We start from the raw sequence: 12,015 nt of genomic DNA on the forward strand, positions 1-12,015 counted from the left end.
ATCCTCTGAATGTGCATGTTTAGTGATTGAGCAGCAAATAACTTGAAGCTGAGCCTTCTCCCCAGCTCAAATGCTCTTTATAGATCTTATTCTTTATCAATTTCATTTATTAAAACTCATTTTTATTGTTCATACATGTACATAATATATTTTGATTATAACTTCTTATATCCCCTCTAGCCCCTCCCAGACCTTTTCCCACCTCACCCTTCCACTGAGCTTGGTCACTGCTGCATGTGGATGAGTGTGGGAATGCCCACTGGAGGGGCATGGGCATGCCACTTCTTTGAAGAAAGCGGAAATCTTCCTACTTCAGCAGCCCTTAAACTGCCAGAGCTCCTCAGCTACTGGGGGGCTTTTGAGCCCCTCCCCCACTTATCCTGAAAGTTTGCCTGGCTTGATAAAACTGCTGTGAATTCACTGGTGTGGCCATTTATTTAGTATTTGTATTCACTTAAGGGCCAGCTATGTACTGCTAGTTAGGAGAAAGGCATCTTGAATCCTTTTTTAAAAAATTATCTTACACATATGATTGTTTTACCTGGATGTTTGTATGTGCCTGGTGCCCATGGAGGTCAGAAGAAGGCATCAGATCTTAGGAGTTACAAGCCACCATGTGGAGGCTGGAATAGAACCTGGGTCTTCTGTGAGAACAACAAGTGCTCTTAACTCCTGAGCCGTCTCTACAGTCCTTCCAGTCCCAAATACTGTTTGGCTGGAATATTGCATAAATTAAATCCTGTGATTATTGGCAAAAGGAAAATGTCAAGACAGTGGAGCCTTGGAGAATGTCAATATTACCTATTTATGACCAGTGGAGAAAAAGGTTCATGAATGCTTGTTTTGGAAAGAACACCCACTAAGCATTTTCAGTACAAGTTAGCCCTCCACTCATTGAGTTTGTCAATGTCAGAACTCACTGAGAGTCAGATAACCTAATCAAGGTTTGGGCATGTGGAACAGTGAAATGGAAGGTACCTGGCTACTCTGAAAGGGAGCCGTCTCTCACTAGTTCCAGCAGAACTTTGAATCAGAATCCGAGCTTTCGATTTTTCCAAAGAAGGGGGACATCCACTTTTCCTTTTCTATAAATTCTTTCAGAGTGGCAAACCAGAGCATTAATTGTTTGCATGCAATGAATTTTTGTAGTTTCTTCTGCATCAGATTAAACTTGACCTCGTAGCAGCCATCCTGCCATAGCATTTTAGATGTTGGGATTACAATTGGTGCTGTGAGTGCTTTACTTCTGTGACTTGTTGATTAGAGGTAGCCTCAGTGTGGTACCTTTTCTCTCATGCCTACATGTTGGAACCTTTCAGAACTGTGTCCTGATGAGGAGGCAATTTGGGCACCTCCCTAGCAAGTGTGATTCTTCACAGAACAGCTACTTTGATGTAGTCCAAGACATTTTTTTGACAGGCCATACAGAGTATTTTTCTAGAAAAAAGTCACAAGATATTTTACTTTGAAGAAAAATTAATTTTAGAAGAACAAGACCTTGCAACTCAACCCTGTTAAGTAGTGATTTTTCTCCTGATATCTCTATCATACAATCTAGAACGCCTCTTTAACTGGTAGTTAGTACTCTGGTCTCATTTTAGCCCAGGCTGTCCTGGAAATATTGGCAGTCCTCCCGTCTTGGTCTTCTAAGTTTTGAGATTGTAGGGGTGAGCTTGCTTTGTTAGTCTTAATTATGCTTTATTACAATGAAGTGTTAGTTTGGCCTTAAGACTTGTTTTGCACAACAGTACAACATAGATTACTTTTATGACAGTGTTACCTAGCCCAGCAAGTTACTGTTTGAGGTGACATAAGACAACCCTTCATGTTACTTGCTTGTTCCTGCCTTTGATATATTTTAATGAACTGGCTTCTTTTTTTTTTTTTTTTTTTTTCTTTAATCAGTTACTGAAACCACAAGAGTGTCTTTTTTTTTTTTTTTTTAAAGCTTAATTACAAACTCTTTGGGTAACACTCCCAAGTTCTGATTACCTTTATTTTAGTAGAGATGTTCAATGTGTGTGTTGACTGAATTTGTTACTAATGCCTTTGAAACCCATGCCAGTCTTGGTCAGGAAGGGATTGTACTCACCTTAAAGGAAGAAACTTCTAAATTTAAAAAGAAATGCACATATATGTGCACATATATTTAGGACGGTTATTTTTTTAAAAATATGGAATGCTTCACAGATTTGTGTGTAATCCTTGCGCAGGAGCCTCTCATCATTCCAATTTTAGTATGTGGGCTGCCGAAGGGAGCGCAATTGTTCTCTTAATTGGAGTTAATGCAGTAGGGTGGGTTTCTACATTCTATTAAATCATAATTTAGGAAGGACCAGACTGCTAGGTCTTTGGCTACATGCTAACATTGGGCTTCAGTTCTTAGACTGTGGAGATTTGTAATGTTTCCTAGGGTTTTTCTGGTCAGATGTTGTGTGACAAGTGATGATTCTCTTTCCCATTCTGCACCACCCCCTCCTAAATTAGATACATTCCTCCTCTGCTTCCAGACGTCTCCATCTCCTGGTCTCTTGACAGAGCAATCATTTATCAAGTTGTTTCACTAGTTGTCCGGAGGGGGCCCTGGGAACTTGAGTTTGTTTCGTCCCTTTGTTGGCGCTCCGCAGGATCTTCCAGCTCAGTCTCCAGCCAACTGCTGAGAGTTGCTGGACTCCAGGAGCAAATGTTAAAAGGGGCTGCCTTTCATCTTGCTGCTGCTTCAGCCTCCATCTTAAATTGTAGCTTATTGGGTTTCTAATCACCCTGTATTGACATACATACTCTTCAGAAATGAGCGTTGTGTTTTCCTTAGCAAGTTTCTCTTTTTATATGCAACCATTGAGGATCTTGAGTTACACACCGCATACCCCACCTCCTGGGGATGCCTGAGTGTGCTTGTGTGTTCGCTTGTCCATTCTCTATTTTCTGTTTCATTTATTACTGGCAGCAAATTGTCATAGATATATAAAAGTAGACATTCTTGCTTTTTATAAGCTTTTTTTTGGGGGGGATACATTTTAACTTAAGGTGTCATCCCTTCTCTGATGTCACACTGTACATGATAAGTACAATTCCTAAATAAGTGTAAATATTTTAGAAAGATTTTACATTTTAAATTTTGCCAAGCCTTAAAGAACAAGGTAAATATTACTGCTTTTACAAGTTACATAAGTTTTTTTCTAAGCATGTGAAAGGCAACGGCTATTACACCTAAGGATGTTATCTTTATAACGTAGTATTCTTTGACTGTAAATTGAAAAATGAGTGTTGCTTATTATAGTTTAATTCCTCCTCTCCTTCCCTTTCCTTCCCAAGGTTTCTCTGTGTAGCCTTGGCTGTTCTGGAACTCTCTATAGACCAGACCGGCCTTGACAGAGGACTGCCTGCCTCTGTCTGCCTCCTGAGTACTGGGATTAATGGTGTGTGCCTCTGCTGCTCAGAGTAATCTAATAGTTCAGGACAAAATTCTTGTTTAGGTTAATAGGAATAAAGCTATAACATTAATGAGTTTTTTTGTGATCCAAAATTATCCCTGCAATGATTTACAATAAAACTTTCAAAGAGGTAGTAACCTAGAGATGACTCTGGGTTAAGAGCACTGTCTGCTCTTCAAGGGAGCCTGGGTTCAAACCTCAGCATCCACCCACAAGGCAGCTCACAACCACCTGTAACTCCAATCTCAAGATCCGATGCCCTCTTCTGACCTCTGTGGAATTCTGCACATATGTGGTAAACATGCAAAGACTCAGGTGTTCCCTCTACCCCTGTTTTTTCGAGACATGGGTTTTTCTGTGTAGCCCTGGTTTTCCTGGAGCTCACTCTGTAGATCAGGCTGGTCTTGAACCCAGAGATCTGTCTGCCTGCCTCTGCCTCCTGAGTGCTGGGATTATAAAGGCATGCTCAGCTCCTACAAATAATTTTTTAAAAGTTAAAAAATTAATAGGAAAGTTGAAAGGATTGGTCACTAATGATATTTTTGTTTAAAAAAAAAGTATCTCTTTACAAATGGAAAAAAGTATGCTTTATCCAGATGGAATATTTTACAGTCCTGATTCTGAAATGAGCTTGTTTTCCCAGAGTATATCTTAAGTCCAGAATCCTTGGACTCAAGTACAGACAATGTCCTTTGTTCTCATCAGATGTTTTAGTTAAAAATATTTAAACAGGGTCTAGAAAGACAGCTCAGTGGTTAATAAAGGTGCTGGCTGTTTCTCGTGTCTCGTGCACTCAGGCGAAATTTGAAGCCAGTCTGGACTACATACCAAGTTCTAGGACAGCCAGGGCTATATAATGAGACCATGTCTAAAACAATTACTAATTAAAGGTATTACATATTTTTAAAAAATCGTATTTTAAGTATTTTGTGTGTAGTTGTACGTGTGTGAAGGGGAACACTCTTTGCTATGGTGTGCATGTGGAAGTTGGAAGACAACTTAGAAGAGCCTTGGCTGTCCTAGACTCGTTTTGCAGACAGGCTGGGTTTGAACTCACAGAGATCCTCCTGCATCTGCCTCCCTGAGTGCTGGGATTACAGGCCTGTGCCACTGTTCCTATCTGTTTTTGTTATGCTTGCTATTTTGGTTTATTCTTTAAGGGAAAGTCAATGTAGTCCTGAAAGCCCAATGACTTGTTGAAGGGCTTTCTAGGTCCACTTGGTGAAAAACAACACTCACTCTTTTTGTTTTACTTATTTTTATTTGGCTTTTCAAGACAAGTTTTCTCTGGTAGCCCTTGCTGTCCTAGAACTTCCTCTGCTGAATTTGTGTCTGCTTCCTAAGCACTGGGATCAAAGGTGTGTACCACCACTACTGCTGAAAGGGCACAAAACCTTTAAGAAAAAGACCAAGGGTTTCTCAGAAGCAGTTCTCTAGGTCTGTCTACCCAATGGAGCTTAGTGTAAGGTCTCTCCTTATGCTTTCCATGACACAGCAAACGATTGTCTGATCTTCATCTCCTGGCTTAGATTTTCCTACTGAGCTGTTTGTTATCTGTAAAACAGAGCTTTCCTCAGAAGAAATGAGAGTTGAAATTTACATAGTAAAGAGATAGCAAAACAAACAAAAGCAGACAATTTTGGTTTTAGTATAGTAAAAATAGATTCATCAGGAATGGTAATTAGCTTACTCCCCTTCCAGATCCTACTCAACAATGCAGTCACATACACTTTACAGGTATACTTTGTCTACTACAATATAAACTAAATGTCCAAAAAAATTAGCACTCCATGTCTCTACTAATGGTTGTTCCTCCCTCCCTTCCGTTTTTGTTGTTGCTTGTTTGTTTTCTAAATTCAAGATAGGGTCTTACTATGTGGCTCTGGCTGTCCTGGAACTGGATCTGTAGACCACCACAGAAAACCAGCTGCCTCTGCTTTCCAAGTGCTGGGATGACAAGCATGTGCCACTGTGCCCGGCTGTTCTGTTATTCTTGCTCTTTTAGTTTATTGTTTAAGGGAAAGTCAATATAAAGGCATGCCAAGTGATAGCTGTGTTTCTTAATTTGTTAAAAGGATGCAGGTCAAGCCAGCAAGTCCTGGCTCTTCATTATCTGAAAGACACAGCTAGTTGGACCTTTGCTGTTGGCAGGAAAGTGAGAAATATGGTGCAAGGCTCAAGTATGATAGTGTATACTATCTATACACTATACTATGGTGATAGTCTGATAAACAGAGCCACGTAGTTTTTGTTTAGTCAGTGTTTGTGTTGTATTACAGTATGCTAATTTAGTTTTTGTTTAGTTGATGCTAATTTAAAAGCAGGAACCATTATTTGTATAGAATAACGCATCATTTATTCAAATCTTTGGAAAGCTTTTACAAAAGTCCCTGGAGACCCTCAGCAGTTGTTAATGGTTTCCTGTGTACTGTTCTGTGGCCTCCCTTTTGAAGGAGTGAATACTCTTTTTTGAGGCTGTTACCAGAGGCTAAGTTAACTGGCAGTTTTCATACTGGATCTTTGGACTTTTCTGTCACAGTAGATAATGTGTTTGTAGATTGAAGACTTATGTAGAAACAAGATGTAGATAAAATTATTTGACTAAAGTTTTTTTATGAAATAACTCCAGAGGTGTGGCTGATATTATAACTTAACCTGCAGTAGGAATTTCATAGAAAATAAAATTCCATGAGAATATCATAGCGAGAAAAAAATTGCCTAGTATGGTGGTCCATGCTTGAAACCCCAGCAGAGCACCACCCAGCACACATTTCAAAGTGAGGTCCAGATTTCCAGGCTAGCCCGGACCACATCGTGGGACCTTGCTTTAGCAAAAAATAAAAACAAAAACCCCCAAACACAGTAGAAAACAAAGGGCTTGGGGAGTTCCCTCAGAGGTTGGTGGCTGCTGCAGTTCCATTCTTAGAAAGGGGAGGAAGCATGAGAGAATAAGATAAAAGGGATCCAGCAAGGTTCCTGATCTCATCTAGCTTTCTCATAATGTGCCCATCCCCCAAAACCCATACATAATATATATGCAACAACGACCACACATAACCTTCAGTCCCCGAAGAACCCTTATGTACTTACAACCCCTCAAGAACTCATGCAGTTTACCCACAGTTCCCTACAAAACCCACATACATATAAAAAGAAAAAAATTGTGTTTCTCTATGGAAAGGGGGTGACAAAGTCTGTAGACCTTATTTTAGCAAACTTTGCTTATAAGCAAGCTCATATATTAAATTCACAAAGCAAATTGGATGAGTGAGGTTTGTTTTATTTTCAATTCAGAAGATTTCAGAAGGAAGGAAAAACAGTGATTGTATCATCCTTTAGTTACCTTGAAGTTTGCCTGTTTTTCTTAGAGCTATCTAGTTTATGGTTTCTTAAAGGTTTTCTACTCAGGACTACTTTTCACCCAAGAAATTTTTATATGAACTGGGTATATAAATACATAAAATGGTATATAAGCCAAACATTTACTGATAATAAACCATAAAGAAATGTATTGTAAGTGCTTTTGTATGCATAAATTTTATCATTTATCAAACACAAAATCAGATTTGTATACTAATGAAATTGATTGGCTTGCCTATTTTTACATGATGAATTAATGCTTGGCTCATTTGATACCAAAGGATGTAGAACATTTTTAACCTTACTCAGATTTGCCCAGTATTTCAATTTTCCTGCCAAAAATCAATCAAACTTTTTTGTTTGTTTTTTAAGGTAGGGTCTCACTATGAATGTAGCCACAAGTGTCCTAGAATTCATCCTGTAAACCAGGCTGGCCTTGGAATTCACAGAGAACCACCTACCTCTGCTTTCATTACCTCTGCTTTACCATTACGTTTAATGGTGATCTTAACACTAATTTAAAATGAAATTTAAGCCAGAAACTCCAACAGCATTCTAACATAACACAGTGTGGATCGGTAGGAATACTAAATTTTTCTGTGCTGGGGAATGGTAGGAAATGTTAAGCCCTTGTCTTCTGTAATTAAACCATTGTGTTTCTGTGACAGCAGAAAACTTGAAGCTGGGTGTGGTGGTGCACTCGGGAGGCAGAGGCCCTAGGATCTCTTTTCAGTTAGAGGTCATCCTGGTGCTACAGAGTGAATTCCAGCGCGGTTAGAGCTGTATTGTGAGACCCCATCTTGAAAAAAGCAAACAACAAAAGAGCACAAAACTTCCTATGTGCAGTGAAAACACAGCTGTTCATAAGGTGCATGAGATGAAATGTTTCAGGCAGTTTTTGCCTTGTTGATGTGTTCTTGGTGTGGCATGTCATCGCGCAGAGTACACATTTCGTGTTGAGAGCCAAGACCACAGTGCCGCCACAGCTGAGCACTGCCAGCGATCCCTCAGCGTAGCCGGTGTGCGCTGCTGTGTGGGCTCTTCTTTCTTCCACCCCTTCAGGCTCCCAACACTAGATAGGAGAGAAATAAGGCTAGAGAGGGAAGGAAAGATCTCTGAATAAAGTGAGGTTGGAAACGGGCGACTTTGTTAGGGACCTCGAGTTCTAGGGGCAAGTTTGATCTTCAACTTCAGGATTTCTAATCTCTTCTTGTTGTTTCTTCTTTGTGTACAACTTCTTAAAAATTGTGATCAACAGCAACTAACAACCCACCCCACTCTCAGGCTCCTAGCATTTGAAGAGTCCCCAGAATTCCAAATGTCACACAGACACCATCTGCAGCTGGCAAAATCATACTCCCCTAGAGAGCAAGAGGTAAATTATAGTCAGCTGTTGCGAGGCAGCCCTCTATCCCCATACCTGGGATCACAACAAAAACATATTCTTATAATATTTCTGTGTTTTTAAAGGAAAGAAGAATTTAAAAATTATTACTGTACGTCAGACTTCATATGTGTTTTGGTATTTGAAAGTTTGCTTATTCAGAAACCTTTAACTTTTACTGTTGCCCACTTTTGTAACCCCCACATTCAGTGATGTAGTCGCATGTGGGGATAAGACCCACAATTTAAGAAGCTGTGGTCTAGCCTACTTCAGAAATAAAACAAAAAACACCCTGTAAAGTTGCTGTCTTGTTGCTTTTAATAAGCAAAATAGAACATTGCCCTCCTTAAACATGTACTCAGCAAGAATCATTTTGCCGCACTCCTTTTCTTTTCTTCTCATCCCACTTTCCCCACCTTCTGTTTTCATTTTCTGTGTACCTTTTCATTTCTGATAATCAGAGTAGGACATTGCCACACATCCCACAGACACACCCCAAATTCACATTAAAAAAATAATAAAGAGGAAGAGAAAAAAGAAAATGTGACTTATGTAAATAATATCAATTACATGAGGCCATCACAGTTCAGTTAGGATAGTGGCCCCTGACTGAGGGGAGGCAAACACTTTGTAAATTATGCTACTAGAGTGTCGGGGACTGTATGAACTCATGAGAAACTGGTTCTGCCAGCTGCACTGCTCATCTCCCTAATTCCAGACTCAAGCACGTCTGTCTCAGAGTGCCCTTCAAGGTCCCATCATCAAAAACAGCAGGAGAGTATTTCCAAAAGAGGCTAATGTTTTTTATCCCATGACATAAAAGTACCTACAGAAGAGAAGCAAGGTCAGCCACGGGAAGAAAGTTCAGTAGGGAAGGAATTCCAGTGTCCTCAGTCCGTTTCTGCTGTATGTTTGCAAGCTACCAATTCGATGATGTTATTTGTTCTTTTACTTTGAAGCCTCTCTCGAGGGCTTGCTATCTATTAGTTACTTGCTATTGATTCTTTTATTCTGATCTGTTATATACTGCATAATTTTAAACTGATAACTTGGCTATAGAAGAGCATTGTCTAGACTGTACAAAACAGCCATGTACTGCATATGCGCACAGTGGCGTGTCAAACCTTACAGAACGGCCTTTCTAAGCATTCTACTCAAAGAGTACATAGGGACTTATTTTAACCCGTAAATGCAAAAGCAAACACTAACCACTAAGACATTGCTAGATACAGAGTGTCTGGTACACACTAGAACCTTTAAATTCAATAATGAAAAACTCTAATGCCTAATTTTTAAAATGCAAATTGGATTCTGGCCCTGGTGGGCATACTGCTTTCTCTTCACTAACGAGGCTAAAGCAGGAGGTGAGTTTGAAACCAGTCTGAGCTACACAGCATTATTTTTCTTTTCCTTTTTGTTGGGGACGAGGTGACCCACAGTGTTTGCCACACAAGCACAAGGACTTGAGTTTGATCTCCAGCACCCAGGTAAAAAGACAGGTATGGTGGCTCCGATGCCAGTGCTGTGAAGAGACAGGAGGGTCCTGGGGGATCCCAGGGTGAGATCCTGTCTCAAAAAACAATGTGGGTAACTCCTGAAGATTGACACTCAAGGATGACTTCTGGCCTCCATGTGCACACACCAGCCTCAACATGCCTTTCTCCAAAATGAAGAAACTAGGCAGATGTCTTAGTTTGGTTTCTCTTGCTATGATAAAAACCATAACCAAGAGCAACTTGGGGAGGAAGAAGGGTTTATGTAGCTTATTCTTCCCAATCACAGTTCTTCTGAAGAGCAGTCCAAGCAGGAACTGCAGCAGGAACCTAGAGAGGCCAGGAGAAACACTGCTTACCAGCTTGGCTTGCTGTGACTCACTCTGTTTGCTTGTTTGTACAACTCAGGGCCACCTCCCTGCCTAAAAGATGACCATCCACAGTGGTCTGGACTCATACAACAAACAGCAATCAAGAAAATGCCCCACAGACCATGCTCAGAGGCCAATCTGATGGTGGCAGTTCCTCAGCTAAGATTCCCTCTTCCTTGACAAGGCTAGGATTGTGTGAGATTGACAAAAGTTAACCAGCATGGTGAGGGGAAGAGGGTGATAGCTCTGCAGTACAGCACCTACATTCCTGTGCTCGTGTGGAGGCTTCAACCTTATCTCCAAGTTCCCCCAGTCTGTCCCCACCACAGGGGTTACAGGAGCGCAGCCAGATCCTCTTGCCCAGGCACATGCCGGGCCATTTTGTCAGCCCCAGTTTTTGGTTTTAAAGAAGAAGGTCATAAGGCCAGCCTTGAATTTCTTAAGGTGGTCAGGGTGGCCTTGAACTCCTGATTTTCCAGCTTCTACCTTACCTGAATCCTGAGATCACAAGCTTGCAACAAAACACCTTGTCCAGAAAATTAAGGCATATTTTCATGTTAATGTTCACCAGATTGATAAACAACATATTGAAAGTTAATTAGACAATATTAATTCATACTTTCGAAGAAGCATTGAAACTATCTGAGTCCTAGCTATTAGTGGAAGTTTCTTTACATATCTTTCATTTTAAACTATCTCAAATCTGTATGCATTCATTTTCTTAGGTTTTGGCTACAAGTATATACCATCAGACTCAGCTCTTTTCTTTCTCCTCACAAGAATTGCCTTTTCTTTCTTTTACTGGGTTTATTTAATGTTACTCAGCTGTGTGGAAACAGTTTGATCACCAGAAGCAAGGTTGTTCACACAAGTTCTTGTGGCCCCTTCTAAGCAACAAAAGATTGTTACGCTCTTTAGGTTTGGACGCCACTTCCCAGGTCCCAGGTGCTGGCATATGCTGAACTATATAGGTCTTTATCTATAGATGATGCTTAGATGGTCTCCTGTGGGGCTGAAGCCAGTTCCATATTCTGGTCACTTTCCTGATTCCATGGCTAATTACAGTGTGGCTATTGCTCATTAATATAGTGTGTAATTTCCTTAGCTGAAATCTGAAATACCAAATGATAAGCGAATAAGCAGTTCTTTTAGATTATAGCTGATAGTAAGCACTTAAAAATAGTTTTGAACCATCATCAAAGTATACATGAACCCACCCACAGGGCATGTTACAGAAGTACTAGTATTGTCTTCTTTACACCAAACTTGACTCTGCTTAGGGCTAATCCTTAGAAGGACTAGTCATAGCAAACTAAGGTCCAGCCAGAAATAGACATTTTCCTATACCAAAATGAAAGAGTTAATAAATTTACTAGTTAGAATCCAGTTTACTGTATTAGTTAACAAGTAGGAATATTCTCCTAGGAGATGATACAGACTCTCATCCAGTAAATATCCTAAAAATAATATCTCACAGAAACACAATATAATGCTTACTTAAAACTGGGGAAAAAATTATTTTCTGTTAATGATCTGGTATTTGATTTTTTTTTATGTAGTAAAATTTTGCTTTTTCTGCTTTCCTCCCTAAGTTATCTTTCTTTCTTTCTTTCTTTCTTTCTTTCTTTCTTTCTTTCTTTCTTTCTCTCTCTCTCTCTCTCTCTCTCTCTCTCTCTCCTTTCCCCTCCTTCCTTCCCCTCCCCTTCCCTCTTTTCCCCTTCCCTTCCCTTCTCCTTCTATTGTAGTTCTTCAGCCTTACACCATATAAATTTCTGATATAGTTTTGAACAAAACAAAGACAGACATTATCTTTATTGAACAAGAGACCTAAATGAGAACAATGTGTGTTTCTTCATTTTAAGAAGAGGCAAGAACATACAAGACAGAGTCACAGTTCTGGCCACCAGGAATCAGTTTCATACCCTCCCTGCAAGTGTTTTGCCTGCACGAATCTAAGTGTACAGCATGTGGAT

At 40.0% G+C, this 12,015-nt stretch overlaps 1 protein-coding gene and 1 pseudogene across 3 annotated transcripts in view; one reads left to right on the forward strand and one right to left on the reverse strand.

Annotated features, from left to right (window-relative positions):
* Positions 1-12,015, forward strand: part of LOC110546046 (chromatin remodeling regulator CECR2) — a 104,364-nt gene that overhangs the window by 29,709 nt on the left and 62,640 nt on the right. The window lies entirely within an intron of this gene.
* Positions 2,169-2,262, reverse strand: LOC132654409 (U6 spliceosomal RNA; annotated as a pseudogene).

This window comes from Meriones unguiculatus, chromosome 5 (assembly GCF_030254825.1).
Source record: "Meriones unguiculatus strain TT.TT164.6M chromosome 5, Bangor_MerUng_6.1, whole genome shotgun sequence".
In the NCBI taxonomy this organism is placed as follows: domain Eukaryota; kingdom Metazoa; phylum Chordata; class Mammalia; order Rodentia; family Muridae; genus Meriones; species Meriones unguiculatus.